Source organism: Marmota flaviventris, chromosome 10 (genome assembly GCF_047511675.1).
Source record: "Marmota flaviventris isolate mMarFla1 chromosome 10, mMarFla1.hap1, whole genome shotgun sequence".
Lineage (NCBI taxonomy): Eukaryota > Metazoa > Chordata > Mammalia > Rodentia > Sciuridae > Marmota > Marmota flaviventris.
This window is the reverse complement of record NC_092507.1, coordinates 111,558,082-111,578,584: the sequence shown is the minus strand read 5'-3', so window position 1 is coordinate 111,578,584 and position 20,503 is coordinate 111,558,082. Positions and strand designations below refer to the sequence as shown.

General features: G+C 42.9%; 1 pseudogene; it reads right to left on the bottom strand.

Moving 5' to 3' along the window:
• Nucleotides 1-827: 827 nt before the first annotated feature.
• Nucleotides 828-6,352, bottom strand: LOC114082281 (endoplasmic reticulum chaperone BiP pseudogene; annotated as a pseudogene).
• Nucleotides 6,353-20,503: the final 14,151 nt, after the last annotated feature.

Sequence of the window (20,503 nt, the reverse complement as noted above, 5' to 3'; positions counted from 1 at the left end):
ATATTTGAAATTTTCATTACATACCAGGTAATTCTGTGCCTTTTCTTTAGAAGATCATTAACACCACATGCCAACATATCTCCACATAGGAGCTTGTCTTGACAGAAGAAGGCAAGTAGGGCTAGTGCACTAGGCTTGCCCAGGGCAGAAATGGAGCTGGAGCTGAGCCAGCACCCAGGCAGCTAGAAGTGGTGCTAGAAGTTCTGCAGGACTGTAAATATGTTCTGGTGGTTGCCATCCAACCACAATGGCTCAGCTCCCTTCTATCAATGTGGAGAAGGGTCCAGGACAGCAAAGCACATGATCACTGCCTGGGAACCAGGGAAGAGAGGCCAGCAGCCTCAGGTGAAGAAGGAGGTCAGATGAGATGGTGACCTGCGATCATCATCAAGTGATGCTGCTGTGCACCTGTCTGCAAACCACTGCCTAGGGATACGGGAGAAGGACCAGGTGGCAGGGATGAGAACTGTGGGCTATGAACAGGGCTGTTGGAAAGCCATCAGACCAGTGGCAAGGCACACAGTTGTCTGATGTTTCTCAGCAGGGAGACGAGGATCATGGCCAGATGGCTGCACCTTTCTAGCAACAGAAGCGTCTGGGGTACATGCAGCAAAGACAGAGTGGGAGATGCTAGGGTTCTAGGTGAGAAAATAGGGACCTTGGGACCAGACGAGAGGAGAAAGAGAAGGAGGTAAATCTGGAGTCTCCAGGACCAGTAGCACAATGGCAATGTTGACAGCTCTTCAACCTTCCTTTGTCCAGAGGATGTTACCATGTATTAGTGGATCAGCTGGGAGAGCATCCAAGTCCTCTCTGGTGTGTTGCCCTCAGTATGGACAGAATGTAGCTGGAAAGCAGATTAAGTGACAGGCAAAGTCCTTGGGATTCAGTACATGGCATTTGTTGGTGTACAGAAGTTTGCTTCCCAACTTTTCTTTATCTCCAATCTGATACTTTAGAGAGTAGGCATAGCTTTCCAACTCATTCCTAGTATCAATGCACTCCTTGAGTCTTTTGTCTTCCTCAGCAAACTTCTCAACATCATTAATCATCTTTTCAATTTCTTCAGGTGTCAGGCAATTTTGGTCATTGGTAATTGTAATATTATTTTTGTTCTCTGTACATTTGTCTTCAGCTGTCGCCCAAAGAATAGCATTCACATGTATCTCAAAAGTGACTTCAATCTTGGGGGACCCCACAGGAAGAATTCCAGTGAGATCAAATGTACCGGGAAGGTGGTTGTCTTTTTTCAGGGGTCCTTTACCTTCATAGACCTTGATTGGAACAGTAGGTTGATTATCAGAAGCTGTAGAAAAGATCTGAGACTTCTTGGTGGGTACCACAGTGTTTCTTGGTATCAGTTTGGTCATGACACCTCCCACAGTTTCAGTACCAAGTGTCAGGGGACATACATCAAGCAGTACTAGGTCACCTGTATCTTGATCATCAGAGAGTACACCAGCCTGGACAGTGTCACCGTATGCAACAGCCTCATCTGGGTTTATGCCACAGGATGGCTCCTTGCCATTGAAGAACTCTTTAACAAGTTGTTGAATCTTTGGAATTTGAGTAGAGCCACCAAGAAGAACAATCTCATCAATATCAGACTTCTTCAAGTCAGAATCCTCCAGTACTTTCTGAACAGGCTTCATGGTAGACCAGAACAGGTCCATGTTTTCTCTTCAAATTTTGCCTAAGTCAGGGTTTCAGAAAAGTCTTCTCCTTCATAGAAGGACTGAATTTTAATTCTTGCTTAATGTTGAGCAGACAGGGCCCACTTGGCCTTTTCTACTTCACGGTGGAGTTTCTGCACAGCTCTGTTTTCTTTCCTAACATATTTGCCAGTCTTCTTTTTGTACAGCCCGATGAAATGTTCCATAACACGCTGGTCAAAATCTTCTCCACCCCGATGAGTATCTCTATTGGTGGCCATGACTTTGAAGACATCAAATTGTCAATGGGGAGAAGAGACACATAGAAGGTTCCACCACCCGGATCAAACACCAGGATGTTCTTCTCTCCCTCCCTCTTATCCAGGCCATAAGCAATAGCAGCTGCTGTAGGCTCATTGATGATCCTCATAACATTCAGGCCAGCCATAGTTCCAGCATCTTTGGTTGCTTGCCACTGGCATCATTAAAATAGGCTGGTACAGTAACACTGCATGGGTAACCTTCTTTCCCGAATAAGCCTCCGCAGTCTCTTTCATTTTAGTGAGAATCATAGCAGAGATTTCTTCTGGAGCAAATGTCTTAGTTTGCCCACCTCCAATATCAACCTGAATGTATGGTTTAGGTTTCTCTTCAAACACTTTGAAAGGCAAGAACTTGATGTCTTACTGCACAGAAGGGTCATTCCCAGTGCTGCCAATGAGTCGCTGGGCATCAAAGACCATGTTCTCAGGATTGGAGGTGAGCTGATTCTTGACTGTATCGCGGATCAGACGTTCTTCTTCAGGGGTGAAGGCCACATAAAACGGCCTGATGCGGTTGCCCTGATAGTTAGAGATGATCTCCAGTGGCCATTCTTGAACACCCCGACGCAGGAGTAAGTGGTCCCCAGGTCGATGCCGACCATGGTACCCATGTCCTTTTCTTGTCATCCTCCTCAGCCGTGCTGCGCAGAGCAGCAGAGAACTGTGACCACCAGAGAGAGCTTCATCTTGCCCTAGCTGTTGGCCACTTGCTGTCCTCAGCAGAAAGCCAGAAGTCGCAGGCAATCCAGCAACAGGCCGCAGCTGAGAGCAGAGAGGTTACAGGTCTCGTACACTCCAGATGCCTCAACTCTGTCTGTGTTGTCTCTGCCAATGTCTCAGACATTTTAGTATTGAAGTGCATTTTCTTTCTACAATTGTATTAATTACCATATGTAAAAATTAACAAGTAGAATGCTAGTAAACACAGATTCGCAAGCTTTTAGGCCACTATGTAAATATTAAAAAAGTTAAGTGAATTGCCAATGCTTCCATACATGCTATAACAACACAAGTGGTCAAAGATGCACTAGAACATTATGTGGGAAAAAATATATTCATACCCAATCAAGACTTTTCAGGCACTTGCATTCAGAAGCATTTTATGAATCAGCACAAGGTTTGGTCCAAAATAAAGCTAATTTCTGGATTACTACCATCCTGTGGAAGTTATTAATCAGCTACATCACAATGGCCTGATGGACCATAAGAACTCAGAAGACTTCAATTATGTCACAAGGTCTACACTGCTGCATCAACTAACACTCTATGTCTCTAGAGGGTGAAGGAGGAAAGTATGTACCTAGTCTTGTGTTTGAAAATTTATGTCTAATCTGCAGAGGAAAAAAGTAATTTAAGATCACTGTTTTTAGAGTATTAGCTTCATACCATAGCCATGCAAATTAGGAAAAAAGTAAAATTACATTTAATGATAACAAACTAGAAATTGAAATAATTTTATATTTATTTTAAATGCTAAATGTTCACACATACTTAATTTCATTTTGATTAAATTCTAATTCTCCAATTTTTAGATCTTGAAAATATGTTCAAAGTATACTATAAGGAATCACAAAATCATTATCTTTAACATTAAGATGTTCATTTAGACACAATATAGAATAATATAGCTCATATTAATTATCCTCCAACTCTAGGCACAAAATCAGTATGCTATTTTCACTGTGTGGCTAGTAAGGGCAACAATTAGTCAACTGTGAATCAGTTCCCTATAAGAGTGTCATCAGTCTTATAACAGTACACAAACTATTACATTTATGCTATAGCACAATAAATTATTTTGTTAGTTTGTAATTCTTTCAAGGATGAGTATATTAGCTATTAGGGGAGATCATTTTATACCTATAAGAACAAGATTAGATACATAGTTCCCTATAGCAATTTAAAAACAAAACCCAAAACAGTGAATCACTATTTTTAATAAAATGTGCTCCAAGATACACAGTTCCTTACTGTGTGTGTCTGTTTCCTGTGGGTCTTGCTTCATGACCATTTTGTGCAGCTTGTGTGTGTCCAGTTACAGACAGAGATTTTTAAGGTTGCTAAATGTTGAATGGAATTTCAGTGGCTGCTTCACTGCAGAAGAGCATAGATAAAGGGTGTGATTATTTAATAGCTAAAAGAACACAAAGATATTATTTAAGCATAAATCAGCACAAAAAATATCAAAAATGAAATTGATGATGTTCGATATTCAATATAACTATACAAGCAAAGACCGTTTACTACAGACTCATATGACTAATATGAAAATAACCTTGTTACACAGGACACTTTTTCAATAAAATACCTATCATGAGATTCCATACTTAACATCATTTGAAAAATTAAAACAAGGGAAAAAACTGTTATTGCTTTGTTCTCAATAATGTGGTTCTATCACAAAGATTATTATTTTAAACTTTTTCTGGTTTGCTTAAGTATTAATGTAAAGCATAAGCTTATTAATTGAAGAAAAAATCACTATGGAATAACAATTTCTTGACATAAATTTGCATATAATAATGCAGAATGATAGTAGGATCACATGGTCATGCAAAAGTGCCTTTCTTTCTTTTTTTTTTTTTTTTGGCGGGGAGGGAGGGGTGCGTACTAGGACTTAAATCAGGGGCACTCGACCAGTGAATCACATCCACAGCCCTATTTTGTATTTTACTAGAGACAAGATCTCACTGAGTTGCTTAGGGCCTCTCTAAATTGCTGAGGCTGGCTTTGAATTTCAGATCCTCCTGCCTCCACTTCCAGAGCCACTGGGATTACAGGAGGGCGCACCCACGCCTGGCCAAAAGTTCCTTTCTTAATTTTCAGGATTTTTTCTCCTTTTAAAAAATAATTTATCAAAACTACACTGAGTTTTATCTCGCTCCAGTTTGAATGCCAACCATCAAGAGTACAAATAGTAAGAAATGCTGACAAGGATGCAGGGAAAAAGGGAACAGGGACCCTCAGTGGAATCCTAAATTGATCAACCACTATGGAAATCAATATGAAGGTTCTTCAATAGTGTAGTCATATTACCACCATGTGCCCCAGCTACACCACTCCACAGTATTTATCCAGAAGAACTCTTAGTTAGCACATATAGAGCATACATAATCATGTTTATAAACATGCAGAACATGCACAATTCATGTTTATAGTAAAACAATTAACGATAGCCAAGTCATACAAGCAGCCTAGGTGTCTGTCACCAGATGAAAAGACAAAAGAAAATGTGATACATATAGACACAACAGAGTTTTACTGAGCCCTGGGGGGGGGGGGGGAATTATGTCATTAGTAGGAAAATAAATGAAACTAGAGAACATGGTGTAATGTCAAATAAGCCAGACTCAAAGAGTGAGAGTCATCTGTTTCCATTCTATGTGGAAGGTAGAGAGAAAAGGGGCGGGGGGGGGGGGGTGGAATGCAATATCTCATAAAGACAGAAGAGAGAACAGTAGTGTAAAGGATGGGGTCAAGGGGCGGAAGGATGGGAGAGAGAGCGCAAGTACTGGGGAATGAAATTGACCAAATTGTGTTATGTGTGATTATAAATATATCCCAATGAAGAGGAGGAAGGGTCCGCAGAGGCGGCAGTGCTACGAAGCAGCTGGGTCTACCTGCGAGCAGAAGTCCGCGCCCCTGACGCCCAGCTTGATGTACGCGGGACGCTGGAGCTTGGTCTCCCTGCTGCAGCCGTCCATCTGGCACACCCGCGTCTCCACCGCCGCTGTGCTGCCCGCCTGCCCGCCTGCCGCCGGTGGAGTAGCGCCTCACCGGGGAAGAGGTGGGAGGGAAGGGGGGACCCGCAGCGCGAAGGGGAGGAGCGCAGCTGGCGCCCCGCCTCCGCCTTCCCGCGCCTAAAGGGCAGAGCGCACGTCTAGGCAGGAGGGGAGTCCAGCCTCGCTTTGCGCTGGTTGGGCGCAGTTCACTCTCTGCACTCAGCTCTCGCCAGCTCTGGGCGGTGAAGGGCAGTCAGGGTCAGCGAGGAGAAGGTGGTAGCCATGCCAACTCTGTGCCTTGGAAGACACATGCCCAGACGTCCTTACTGACCAAGGCTCTAGAGCTCTGCAGGTTCCCACGTCCTGCACGTCAGGCAGATGGAAAGGGCGCTCCACTCTTCTGCTTTGCTTCCATTGGCCGCTGGTGAAAAGTAATATCTTTTTCTATTTCTCACTTATAATGTTTCTTCTGAGGCCTAAGGACCACCGCTTGTCACAGAAAGGAGAATCAAAGCTGTCATGGGGCAGAGATCTGGGGTTTGGCTCTGTCCTCCCTTTCTCTCTCTCTCTCTCTCTCTCTCTCTCTCTCTAACTTTTGCACACACCACCACCACTGCTGGTTTATCTCTTGCAAGAGAAAACATACCTTATACATATTTACATATATGTAGCCTGGGATATAGTAAGTTCTAAATAATAAAAGAATGAAAGGTAAACGAAGTATTAAGAGAGTTCTTTTTTCAAGTGACAAGAATTTTTGGCTAGCAGATTAGCAGTGGAAGAGAAATTAACCAAATCAGGGTAAACTGGGTGTTTATACAAAAAAAGACAAAATTGAAGTGTCAATCATATAGTCAGAAAACTTTCTACTGAGAAGTTTGAAATTTTATTAAATAGATATTAAATGGACATGTAAGTCATGTCCAAAGTATTGTATCTCCGTGTACTGTCAAGATTACAAAATTCACTTCTTTTATACAGGAGAAAAACAGTGTTTTAATATGTCATGTTAAACATGATGAGACTTCCCTGCAGGTACTCAAAGATGTATACTTATCTTAGAAAAAAACAAAGAATACAAAATCAGATATTTTTATGTTTCATGGATTTTCTTCTTCACTTTTTAGAAAAAGAAGGAATATTACATCATTACACAGGCCTCTCCCTAACCTCTTAAAAATTGAGTTGGGATGGGTGTCATAGGCATCACTTTCCTGGTCTTTTGCAAAGCTGACAAGATGGTACCCCTATTTTGCATGAATTGGGCACAAATAGAACTTGCCTTCTTGGGTTTTCTATCTCTGTCCTTGATCTTCTTTGCCAAATTTGGGTATGTAGAGACAGGGTGTTACTTAGTTGCTGAGGCCAACTCTGAACTTGTGATCCTCCGGGCTTAGCCTCCTGAGCTGCTGGGATTGCAGATGTGCACCACTATGCCCAGCTAGAAAAAAAAAAAAATCTTGTCTGGTCTTCTGGTGGTGATATGGACGAAGCTAATTGAGCCATGTATGAAATGCTTGCTTGTGCATCAGTCCTATGATGAACCTGTCACCTGTTTACCCCGCTAAATTCACATGACCCAAGAATGGAGGAAGCATGATTCCCCAAGGGACAATCAAAGTGCTATTACCAGAAGAAGGGGAAACAGAGGCTGGAAAGCCCAAAATAGAGTGGCAGGTACTGCCACCATTCCACCCAGGCTCCTAGGGAGCCCTGGACACCTCATCACGCACAGTACCCACCATAGCTTTCACAAACTTCCTGAGTTTGAAATAAGCTGAAGAAGCTTGGTGGATTCCTTCTTGCCCTCTTCCTTGATTTTCTCCAGTCCAAGTATTTCTAACAATTTTAGGACACCTCTGACCTCAAGAAATTCTATCAGTCCAGGGAATAGAAGAGTTGAAACAAAACATTTGACAAATTCCTGACACTGACCTCCTAAGGGAGTCTAAGTTCCTTTCCTCACACATTTTGCCTCCTATCCAGGAAACGTCCATAGGTTAAGGGATATGATACTTTGGATATTCCTCCTTCTAGCAGGAAGTATATATCTCTTTATTTGGGGCTTTCCAGCCTCTGTTTCCCCTTCTTCTGGTAATAGCACCTTGATTGTCCCTTGGGGACTCATGCTTCCTCCATTCTTGGGTCATGTGAATTTAGTGGGGTAAACAGGTGACAGGTATGTCATCCTTCTGGCTATAGAAATTGGTGTGGGGCCAGGCATGTGACCTAGGCTGATCCAATGAGGCTCAAAAGCCAGAATGTTCTTGGGACCCATGTAAAAAGTTGGTTTCTTTTCAGCATAGCTGAGCTATAAGGTGCATATCTGGAGCTCCTGGGAACCCCAGCACACAGAGCCTTATGAACATAGAAGACAGATGGAGACCTTAAGGGGAAAGAGGGAGGGAGGGACCAAATACTGATGATATTGTTTGAACCCCTGGGTCTAGTCAGGTCTGAAAAATGTATTTCCACCTCTGGGTGGTTCAGATAAGCAAGCCAATAAATCTCTTCTTCCTGAGTGTAGCATGAATTACTTTTCTGTTATTTTCAATCAAAAGGATACTAACTAGTAAAATGCCAATGAGGAACATGGGATGGAGGAGCAATTGGAGCAGACTTCCGGGGGACACTACATCTGGGCCCATCTTGAAGGTTAGGGGCCACCTACAGATACCTAGAATCCCATGTGGTATGAATGCCCAGGATACCACGAGAGACTAGAATTTCTCTAGAGTGGAACTTACCTGCCCACAGCTGATAAGAAGATGCCAATGGACCTGAAAAACTTTTCTAAACATAGGTAAAGTGATATAGCTGAACCAGAAGTCAAAGAATGCTTTTCAGGGTGGTTTTTCCTAGAGAAATAGGTCCTGTGCCTGATTCTGGGTAACCCCTCAGGTCCAGGAAAACAAAGCAGCTGGAGCACACCCTTTATTCTGAGAGGAGCCACCAGCTAAAGGGGAAGGGGCAAACACACAGAGGATAGGTGCTGGGTCATTCCTTGTTGTCCAGGAAGTTCCTCCAGGGTAGTTTAGCCACCTTGGCTCTGACAGGTTCCCTGGGGAGCAAGGATGCTTGCATAAATCAATGGTGCATGGACAAAGCTGAGGGTCAATTTCTCAATTCTCTCTAAGCCATGATCATTGCACTCTTGCGTCTCAGTATAGTTCATTATTTTGGGCCCCATTCCTAGACTTCAGCTTCATCATTAATTCTCAATTGTGTACTTGCTCAAAGTTTTACACTGGAGGTTACTGTCCTTATGGAGAATTGCATGGCTTCCTAATAAGAATAACAAGAGATGGTAGAAAAATTAAGCTTTGCTTTAAAACAGCCTCAATATTTAATGTTTATTTTTAAAAATCAGCCTTTGCAAAAAGTCTCATCATAATATAGCACCCAGAGCATGTGTCAGCTTGGATACAAGGTATAAAATCAAGCCACAATAGAAAGGGAACCAGTCAACAATTACTAGGTTCATAACATATCACAGGCTCTTTGAACCCTTCAAGAAATTATCTGAAATTATTACAGCTCATGGAGGATGACTTAGAGCTTCCAAGACTGATAAGAGCTCATGTAATGGGTTGGAGATAATGATGCTTTGATGGGGGAAGGGTGGGGGAATGAGTCGAATTATCTCTGCTGCATCCTGGTTCCCAGGATGCCAATAGAAGTAAATACAGATTGGTTCATTAGGAAAGGCTCTTTACTGCAAAAACAGCATTTGCTCTAGAGCTAGGCTCCCCTGCATGTTGCCACCATAGCTGGGGGCCAGGTTATCGGCCACATGGCAGTCTCTTTATTCCTACCTTTTCCCCTCCCTGTTCCCCCATCCTCTGCCCTGTTCCTGACTCAGTGCATTCTCCTTTTCTTCAGTGACCAGCTTGGCCAACCAACTTTTGTCACCATCTTTTCTCTCTGTACTAGACTGGTCTTGTTTTCATAGTCACTTGCTATGCATATTTTGGGTCTATTATTTTCATTATTTAGTTCTAGAAGGTTGCCATAGTATCAGCAGTAGATAACAAGTACCAGGCACTGTGCTAACTGCTAACTGCTTTGCTCACATTGTCTCATATAATCCTCACTACAGCTCTCTGGTGCTCACTGTCAGTATTTCCATTTACTCCATGAGTAGTAACATGAAGTTACCAAAGGGAACTGGTGGAACTGGGATTTGAACCTGAGCAGGCTAGCCCAAGCTCTTACTGCCGAGCCTTTCTCCCTGTAGACATAGGAAGTGGGCAAGGCTGCTGATGTGGGTGGTCTCCCTGTATGGTGTTGCAGGTGGAGTTGTGGGTTTGCACTGCCTACATAGTGGAAGACCCTGGAGTACAATGGATGGCCTATGGGCTTTGGGTCAGACCCATTCCAAGCTTTATCTCTGCTATTTACTCATAAATTACTCAATCTTTCCAAGGTTCATTTTTTCTTACCTATAATAAATGTCACCTACTAGGATGATGTTACGCTCAAATGAGGTAAATATTTGTATAAGTGCCTAGAAAATGAAAAACAACTAATAAATGGTAACTAATAATTTTGCCATTATTACTGTTTTTGGCAGGACTGAGGAGGATTGATCCCACGGGTTCTCCATCACTGAGAAACACCCCCAGCCCTTTCTAATATCCATTTATTTATTTATCTCCCTAATTTTCTGAGGGTCCCACCGAGCCACTAAGCTGGCTCTGAATTTTCGATCCTCCTGCCAGAGCCTCATGAGCCACTGGGACCAGAGGTATGTGCCACCTAATTTTGTTATTATAATATATAAATCCTTAGTTGTCAATGATCTATTCTGGAAGTTCAAGATTAACAAAAACGATTTAGCCTTATTTGGTAGTCAATTTTGCAAAAGTTAATGACACTGTATTTATTTTTCCTCCAAAATTCACTATAACTGCAGGGCTAGGGAGGAGACATGGATCTATAATTCAAAACACACTATCACTTCAGCTGGTCTATTTTTTTCTGTTATATGACAGGATCACAAATATTAGGAAATTATGAGTTGGGCGTGGTGGTGCATGCCACAATACCACAGCCTGGGAGGCTGAGGCAGGAGGACTACAAGTTCAAAGCCAGCTTCAGCAACCAAGGAGGCCCCAAGCAGTACAATGAGACCCTGTCCCAAACCACAAAATAAATAAACAAAGGGCTGGGAATGTGGCCCCCCTGAACTCAATCCTCAGTACTCCCCCCACCTCCCAAAGTTAGGAAATAATGAATAATTCTGGCTATAGAAAGTGAATCTACAACAGTACCTTTAAGGCCTGGTTCATCCAGTCATTGCATAAGCATTAGCTGAATGTCCACTAAATGTCAGGCACTATTACTAGCACCTGAGGTGTGGGGAAGAATGACAATGCCTAGCACAAGTGCAATGACTGAGTAAGAAAGGAAGTGGGCTGAAAACAGAATCCTTGGAAACACTAACATTTAAGGAGTGGGAGGAAATTCTGCAGCTGAGACAGAGAAATAGCAATAGAAGGACAAGAAGAAGAGAGCTGAGAATGGGCAGTGGCCATCAGGCTGGACTAGATGAGGTGAGGGGGGCACAGCACTTGCCTTGGATCTCAAATTTAAAGGGGCACTAAAGTTGTGTACAATGGCAGACACCTATGATCCCAGTGACTTGGGCAGTTGAGACAGGAGAACTGTAAGCCTGAGACTTGTCCTTGCAACCCAGCAAGACCCCCCCCCCAAAAAAAAGGGGTGGGGCTATAGTGGTAAATCATCCCTGTAAAGGGCACCAAAAACAACAACAACAACAACAAAAAAAACACCTCAGCAATAAAATCACATTTCAATGCAACATTTAAAATAATCAAATTAATATAAAATTCATGATGAACCAAATATCAACATTTTACATAAAAACAGGATCTGACTCTGCACCTGAGATCCTGCCTCACTTACCTCACCCTGTGTTCAAATGGAAAATGTTAAGTAAGACAAGGAAAGAAAACTGGAAGTCTGGATTTGGCTGCACAGAATTTGCTGATAACCATGGTGAGCTTAGTGTCATGACTTGAGGGTTGAGAAGCCAGATTACAGGTACTGACATTTCTCAAAGCATGATCCCTGAACCATAGAATCAGAGTTATTGGGAGCACTTGTTAGAAATAAAGGTCAGGGCCCTATACTTAATCTGTTAAATCAAAACCCTAGGGGTGGTGTGGTGGGCATAGGGAGGTTGATTAGTAATTTGTACTTGTTATTTTTAATTTTTTGCTGGGCTGGATTAAAACCCAGGGTTTTGTGATGTTAGGTAAGCACTCTACCATGGAGTTATGTCTCCAACCTTAACCTTTATTTTAAACCTCTTTTATGCACCCCAAAGGACGACATTAGGGTGAACCTAGAGACATATTCTGAGGTATTCCCTTTGGTCTGTGTTCTAGGTCTGAATCTGATTAATATTTTTTTTTTAAAAAAGTAGGTGCCCTTTCTCACTGAGTTATATCCTCAGCCCTTTTTACTTTTTAAAAAGTTTATTTTGGTGGAGATGGGTATCAAATCCAGGGCCTCATGCATTCCAAGGAAGCATTCTACCACGGAGCTCCATCCCCACATCTCCAGCAGCCCCTACTTTCCATTTTGAGACAAGGTCCCACCAAGCCACCCAGGTGGCCCAGAACTTGTGATCTTACCACCCCAGCACACTCATAGCTAGGATTACATGCATGTGCCACCACACCAGGCTGTTTAATAATTTTATCAGTGACTTAAATGGAAGAAAAAAAAAACAGCTCTGTTTAATTAAGCCTTCAGTTCTGCCTAGCTGCAGACTCTCTGGTTCATTCACTCCTTTATTCAGCAAACAAGTGCCAGCCCTCCTAGATAATAGAAATGCACAGCTGAACAATGAAGGAGACAGATGCAGCTCCTGGTCTCAGTGGGGGTGAAAGAGATATTGAACAGGTAGTAACTATCACATGTCATGACTATCAGGACAGAGGGAGGGCTGTGAGTACATGTAATGGGAACCTCAGGTTCTCGGGTAGTCTGGGCCTCAGTGAAGGGCTTTCTAAAAACTGATGTTGAAATTGAGGTCTGAATATGGGAGGAGGAATTAGTCAAATAAGGAGGGGGTTTTCAGAAGGGAAGGGGGTTCAGGCAAGGAGAAAACTCTATAATAAAAGGGTCTGAGTTGGGTGTAGTGGTGTACACCTATAAGCCAGTTACCAGAAAGCCTGAGGCAGGAGGATTACAGTCCAAGGGCCAGCTCTGGCAATTTAATGAGACCCTTTCTCAAAATAAAAAATACAAAGGACTCGGGTTATATCTCAGTAGTACGGTGACCCTGGGTTCAATCCTTTGTCCTGCCAAACAAAACAAAACAAATGAAATGATCTGAGATGAATCCACAGGCAGACAGACCAAGAATATCCTCAGATCTTTCATAATACAAACCATCTCAAAGATGTCCAAATCTGCTTTCAGTCCTGCTCTGCCTACAGAGCTCCTGAACACAGGAAGCTCAAACTCAGCATGTACCAAATCAAACTTAACTACGCCTAAACTTGCTTCTTTTTTTATGTTCTCTTCCCATTCACCTCGTTTCCCAAGCCAGAAACATGAGAGTCATCCTGAAGCATGAGTGGAGAGAGCAGCTGGATATATACATATGGAGCCCAGATTCCAGAGGGAAATTATCATGAAAATGGATGAGACCACTTAGCGGAATTTGATAGTGTGAGCAGAGAAGAGGGAAAATAGATGGAGTCTCAAGGAACAACAACATGTAAGGGAAAGTATTCCCTTAAAGAAGAAAAAAGGGAGGAACAAAGAGACTTGGCATCATAGAAACCCAGGGAAGAGTGTTTTGAGAAGTGGGAAAGTTTGATTGACAAATGCCACTTGGGTCATGTATAAGGAATGAGGATGTAGTCACTGGGCTCCGCAATTAGAAAACCATTGGTAATCTTGACAAGACCAGCATCAGTGGAGTCGGTGCAACAGGAATTAGACTGCAGTAGGCAGAGGAGGAACCAGGAGAGGATGTGGAGATGGGAGAGTGAATAGCCTTTTCAACAAGTTTCACTATGAAGGGCAGGATCTGGTGCAACTTACGTTTGAGGCATGGGTTTAATTTTATTTTTAAGGCAAAAGAGGTTCCAGAATATAAAATACTGATTTTAGAAAAAACTGGTAATGAGGCAAAGGGGAAAACTACAGGAGAGAAAAAATAAAGTCCTTGAGGAGACGGGAAGGGATTCAAATGTTGAACAAATGAGAATTAGCCCTAAGAAAGAATACCAACTTCAACTCTGATGGGAGAAAAAAGAGATAAAGGTCAGAGTAGGGACACACTTACAAGTTGGAAATATAGGAAGTCAATGGAGTCATTGACATTGGGGATATGCCTGTAATCCCAGCAACTGAGAAGGCTGAGGCAGAAGGATCATGAGTTCAAAGCCAGCCTCAGCAACTGAGTGAGACCCTGTCTCTAAATAAAATACAAAATGGGGCTGAGGACATGGCTTTTTTTTTTAATCATAAAATATCCTATTCTAAAATACTAAAGAATGTCAAGAGAAAAGCTCCCTTAAAACTATTCTTTTTCTATTGAAATTTTCTATTGTTTCAACCATGCAGCAAAGGCTACCTGCTTCTAAGGCAGGATGAACCTTACAAGGAACAAGCTGGATCCTTGGCAAAACTCCTGCTTCAATTCAGGGGAAGTCTTGCCTTGGTGGGTTTGAATGAAATTGTTGAGGATGTGATTCCTTGCGACTTTGCCAGCATGGTCCCACTCTTGTAAAAATCTTAAGAGCCTGCTAATTGCTGCCTGTTCTTTTATAGAAGTCATGATCAATCAGTAGTCCTGAGGTTGGCTCACTACCCCCAGAGGACACTGGATATGTGATTCCAGGAAGGGTGTCCACTTAGCCTAGGCAAGCAAGACAACTGGGTGGACAACTGTGGATCAATCTCCAGCCCTGGTACTGTGGCTGGTAGTGGATAGTGGAGGCAGCTGGACAATGAAAACCAAAGGGCACTGTCTTCACAGGATACTAATAGATGCAATCCGGAGAGGAGAGACCCTCTGGGTTGGCAGAATAGGACACTTCAGGCTTCCTACCTACACAGCTGTGTGAGGGGACACATTTTCTATTTATGGCTCAATTTAAATTTTTTGATATTCCATAAATAAGACAAATATATATAGCAAATCTGGTGTTTCACACCCAGCAACTGCCAGGAGTGGTGGCTCCTGCCTGTAATCCCAGCAACTGGGGAGGCTGAGGCAGATGGACCACGAGTTCAAAGCCAGCCTCAGCAACTGAGTGAGACCCTGTCTCTAAATAAAATACAAAATGGGGCTGAGGACATGGCTTAATGGTCGAGTGCCCCTGAGTTCAATCCCAGATACACCCCCGCTCCCTCCTACCCCCGCCAAAGGGTGGGGGGAGCAACTGAAAACTACCCTCTTGGCTCCTTGCTGGTAGACCCTCTTCTTGCTCCTTTCTGTTGCTATCCCCTCCCTACACGACCGTTCAAGGCTCCCAACTCTTTCTTTTCAGATGCTCCCAAGTGCGTCCCTCAAAAAAGCAACCATTTTCCACGGATATTAAAAAAAAAAAAAAAAAAAAAAAAAATCAAAGAAAAGGCTGTCTAGCGCCAGGCCGGGAACATTTTAACTAGACAGGAAGCTCCTTTCAAGTCCTCTTCTAAATTCCTCCGTGAAGAGGAGGAAATAACTTTTCATGGTCTCCAAGGGCGTCTTCACAGAGCAGAGCCTGGCAGAAGCAAGGAGCAACCCTGCGATTCGGGGGGCACCCCTCGAGCTGCTCAGGCTCCTCTCGCCTTCTCCCAGGACGAACTCCGCTGGGATTCCCTACACTGAGGCGCAAAATCCTGGGCACCTGCGCCCCCTACTGGCCTCAATAGACACTCGGAAGCGCGCGATTCTTCCAGTCAAACGTGGGTGACAGTTAAGAATCTAAGTAACTGACTGAACCGCTCCCAACCCGCTTGAACCCAGGACTGGAAACTGAGTCTGATCATCCCACCTCTGAGCTAAGGAACACCTTTTCCTATTTCAAGTATTTTCTACTTGTACGGAAATAGGACAATAGGTCCAAATAGAAGCAGGTGTCCTGGCCAAGGATTTGGTGGCCAGCTGCTTAGGTCACCTGAGAACAGAGGGGGGTCTTTCAGGGCTATGGGGCCCATTGGCCACAGGGTGGAGACCTCAAGTGCCAGCAAGCATGGAGCCCTCAGAGTCACCGGGGACAGGATGTCCCAAGCTTGGACACCCAGATTCGAGGTATCCAGTTTCCCAGTGGTTGGGACCTCAGGCACCTGAATTAATGAGGAGCCAGGGGACAGCGCTGGGGGACAGGGCTGAGTGGACAAACAGCAGGTGACCCGGAGGACTCAGGGAGCAGCCACTGTCCTGAGCAGCCTCTTTCCCAGCCCTGAATCCCACCTCTCCCCTAAAGTAGAACTTGGAGGGGAAACCAAGTCCCACTTAAGGAGTGAGAGAAAATGGGCTTTACCCTAACTAGACAAAAGGTTCCACCCACAATTGAACTCTGATTGTTGGACTTAAAGTGTCCAACCATTACTGCATGGAACCACAGTAATGAACAAGTCCCAACTCTCCTGCCCTAGATTTGCAAGCCCTTTCTCAGGCTCCATCAAGCCCCAGCTTTTCTTCCTCTGGTGAGTACAGAGATTATCAGCTATTACTCTGTGGGTCCTCTAACCCATAAACACATTATATCTCCTAATTTAGGTGTTCTTTTATCCTTTTTAAATTCTTTGCCACTTATACACTCTAATATGTTTTTTTTTAAGTATTTCATTTTGGGAAAACCATTTTAAATGGTATTGATTTTAAAAGTTTGCTTTCTAGTTATATATTGCTATTAATAGAAATACATTTGAATTTTGTTCATGTACATTGCACCCTACAATTCAGCTAATCCCACTCATTAGTTTTAATATTTTGGGGAGTTTTTCACCCAGAATCTTTGGGATCTTCTATATGGACAATCATATAATCTGTGATAGAAATAGTTTTATCTCTGTCTTTCCTAGAATGGATGCCTTTTCTTGTTCTGCACTGTCTCATTGGTTAGAACTGACATAGAATGCTGATGTGAGTGGTGAGGGTGGACACCTTGCCTTGTTATCAGTGTGATGGGGAGAGCATTTGGTTTTCTCCCAGAAGTATGATGAGTATGATATTAGCTGTTCCATTTCGTAGATACATGCTTTATCAGTTGGAGGATTTTTTTTCTTCTATCCATATTATGCTGCTATTTTTTATCACTAGTAGATGTTCTCACTGAATAGCCTTTGCATCTTTGTCAATAATCAGTTGGCCATACTGATGGGGCCCTATTTCTGTAGGCTAATCTTTTTGTAAAAATTCATCTATGTGTTTATCCTTTTGCCCATAGTACGATATCTTGTTAACTGTAGCTTTATAGTAAGTCTTAAAATTGAGTAGTGCAATACATATTGTCAAATACAGTTTCTATACCAACTGATATTATTATGTAGTTTTAGTATTTAACTATCAACATAGTGAATTACAACAATTGATTATTTTACAGAGAGCCAGTCAGGCATTGCTGGGATTAACCCAGAAATTATTGAAGTTTCTCCCCACAAAAAGAGAACCAATAAGATATATAGATATAAGAGGATGCATTATGAGAATTGACCCACAATTGTGAAGGCCAGGAAGTCCCATGGTATGCCATCAAAGCTGGAGAACCAGATATAATTTAATCTGAGTCCACAGGCTTAAGAAGCAGGGGAGATTTCACTGCAGAGTTGAAGTGATGATGGTCCCAGCTCCAGAAGACAAAGTGAATTAGTTATTCCTCCATCTTGATTATTATTGCTGTTGATATTCTTTGCAGTATTGGAGATTGCCCCCAGAGCCTTCTACATATGAGGCAAGCAATCTGCCACCAAGGTACATTCCAGCCACTTTTATTTTGTGACAGGGTCTCACTGAATTTTCCAGGCTGGTTTTGAACTTGAGATCCTTTTGCCTCAGCCTCTCAAGAATTGGGAGTACAGGTGTTAGCCATCATGCTTAGCCGTCTAATTTTTAATGAGACCATGGATGAATTGAATTATGTGTGCATGGAGAATTTCTCCAGAGTCCTTTGCTGTCATGAGTCCCTGCTTGGGTGGGTGCAGCTCCTGTGCAAACTATCAGAAGAGCAGCTGCTAGGTGACTCTCACAGCCTGTTGGAGACAGGAACGCACTGGGTCTGGTTTGCAGTCTTCACTCCAGTGCTCTTCTGGTCTCTTCCAGAAGCTCCTCTGTCAACTCTTTGAGGCCTCTGATCTATTTGGCATGGTCTCCCTCCAGTGTGCATGTTGTCAGTGTGAACAAAAGCAGCAAAGCTGTGCTGAGGGCACAGAATTGATGACCTTTAGGAGAGGTTCAGAGACTCACACAGCCCTGTCCTGTGGGCAGAGGTCCTTCCAGAGAAGAGCCCAAGTCATGCAACATGGTGGCCTTCCTTTGGACAGGATTTCTGAGAATTTTGACTAAGCTCTCTAAGGGCCTGGAGGAAAAAATACTGAAACAGCCTGACCCTGCAAGTCACCTGGCCAAGGTTCAGGCTCTTGCCTCAATTGTTGTGGGAAACACTAGTAGTTCTGATCTTCCATACCTCATTGGGGAGCACAGGGTCCCCTCTGGATCTCCTCACTGGATGACAGTGCCAATGACACCCACATGTCCAGGTTGGTCCTTCAGCTGCTCCCATCCAGTTCTGCATACGCACACAGCCTTTAACCTGGAGGTCCTTGGCCTAGTGGACTTGCTCTAAGCATTAGATAGAGGAAACCCCAAACACAGGTCCTGGGGTGGTCATAGGGCTCTCACAACTCATTATTGCTGAAACTTGAGGTCCCTTGAATGGTCTTCAGAACTTTGACTCCCTCCAGATCTTCTACATATCTACTACTTGGTCAAAAAATGAATATCAATTTGGTTAAAATCTTTTTTAGACAGGCAAGGACATGTGCCAGGCTTTTCCGGTGAGGTGGGTTTGTGGCAGAGTGGAAAAATGGGCTCCTGTATCACTTTGCAAATGCCTGGAAGGTGTGTGCTTGCCACATTCCTACTCATGACAAAGGATTTGAGGCCTCTGATCTATTTGCTCCAGAGCTGGTGGTGGTGATTCCAGCCACTGACCCTCTCCAGTCTTGCATGCCCTGACCTTGGAGTTCAGTGCAGGAAGCCCAGTCCAAGGAGCATGGTGGTGTTGTGTTCCCTGTTGGGCTGTGATGAAGGCTGGGGAAACATTTATCCTTAGCATTTTACCTGTGTAAGATTTTAATTCTGGGCCTGGGTGTCCAGAACACATTGTTTTTATCACATTTTAATTTGCACTTTTTTCTTCCACACTTGTTCTCTGGACATGAAGGACATGAGTGCCAGAAAAGGAGAAATGGATGAGGCATCCTTGCTCTAGCAGGGACATAGTCTCCATTTTTCAGCTTTTTTTTTTTTTTTTTCTGTTTGCATCTTCTTTTTTGGTCTGCCATTTAGAGAACTTGTATTGAGGGGAGTAGAAATTCACAGCCAGGGCACATCTTTTATTTATCTAACTATGTATGTTGCCCAACAGAACTTGATTGTAAATAAAAGAAATTCTGTTATATACTTTTCAAAAAAATTTTTTTAAAGGATAATAACCTTGTGACCAAGTAGGTTATATCTCAGGAATACTATATTACTATTAACAATATTAAATGTTGCTTTTAATCACATTAAGAAAACTATTTGCCCTCTTAATAGATGCAAAACTAGAACTTCACAAAATTCAACACCCATTCATGTTCTAAGTGGTAACCAAATGAAGACTAGAACGATGACACCTCAATCTGATACAAAGTCCTACAAACAGCCTACAGGTGATTTTATACCTAATGGGGAAAGGCTGAAGTGCCAGAATTAATAACTGAATTTAACAAGTGTCTAGAAGTGCCCATAACTGGGGAGAAGAGGAACTACTGGACAATAGGAGTCTGTCCAAAAGGAAGGTAGAGGGTAGGGTGAGGCTGGTGAGGGGCTTGCCTTTGTTTCAGCTAGAGCAGTTTTGATGGGAAAAGAAAGAGAATAGGTACCTTCCAGGTAAGAAAGAGAAGAAACTCCATATTCCAGGTAGAGGTCAGATGTGGGTGTAGTCTTCCTAGAGCATGGGCAGTCAGAGATGACTGGTGAGGTATAGAGGAGAGAATAGAACCTACCTATGAACTTGCAATTTTATTAAAATATATAAATAAGGTATAAATTCACAAGGAGAAGAGGTGCAGGACCACGATGAAGTGTTAGGAGTAGAAATGTCTGGTTTGTTGCCAAGACACCTGTTGATTACATTTATGAAAGTTTTCTGTACACAGCATACTAAACAGACTATGAATCCTTAAATATGCAGTGGGTCCAGGTATGGCTCTTCAGAAATAACTAGTCCTTGACTTGATGATCTCAAGTCCTGAATGACTCCAATAGGAAGATATTGTCTTCAGCCTTTGTTTTGTACTCGGGTTTTTAAGTATTTGCAAGAATGCCTTTGGCTTTGAAATACAGAGGAACTCACTGGCAGAATTAGCTGAATAAAAGTCAGTGGAGTGGTTATCATTTATAGACAAAGTAGCAAATGGTGAGGGGCTCTGGTCCTGAGGCATTTGCAGCAGCCTGCAAATTTCTTTTTTTATCTCCATGCTGTCAGGCTGGAACCTTGATAAGATAATAGTGATCTCTAGACAACTCAAATATCAATCCTTAGAAAGTAATTTTTCTAACCAG